Here is a 526-nt window from a genome sequence, read left to right as displayed (position 1 = left end):
AAACTTGGGCAATGATACTAAAAAGTTTAAATCAGAGTTAAAGAATTATCTACATGCTCATTCCTTCTACTCTTTATATGAATACTTCAATGTAAATAGAGAATGATGTAAAATTGAGTTATATTAATTTTTAAGCTAAAATTGCCTGTACTTATGTATGTAACATTTTGACTTGTTCTGTATCCAAAGGTACTAACCTGCTTAGGATTTATAGAATGTAAATAAATTCAATTCAATTCAATTCAATTCTCTTAGTAAACAGTGCTAACTTTTCGAAAGTCTGAAGCAATATGTAGTTTAATTTTATGTCATCACATGGATTGCAACTCTGTATTGCATTCTGTTTCAGTTCTCAAGTACTAATTTTTTTTTAGTGCTAGTAGGGTGGGTCTAAGTTCCTTGTACTGCGACCACTTCTGGCCTATTGTATCACCCCAGATGATAGGTGAGGGTGACTGTGGTGCAATTGGTGGAATGAAGATTGGCAGGGGAAACCGAAGCACTCGGAGAAAACCTGCCCCAGCGC

This window comes from Cryptotermes secundus, unplaced genomic scaffold (assembly GCF_002891405.2).
Source record: "Cryptotermes secundus unplaced genomic scaffold, Csec_1.0 scaffold1651, whole genome shotgun sequence".
Lineage (NCBI taxonomy): Eukaryota > Metazoa > Arthropoda > Insecta > Blattodea > Kalotermitidae > Cryptotermes > Cryptotermes secundus.
This window is presented reverse-complemented; position numbering follows the sequence as displayed.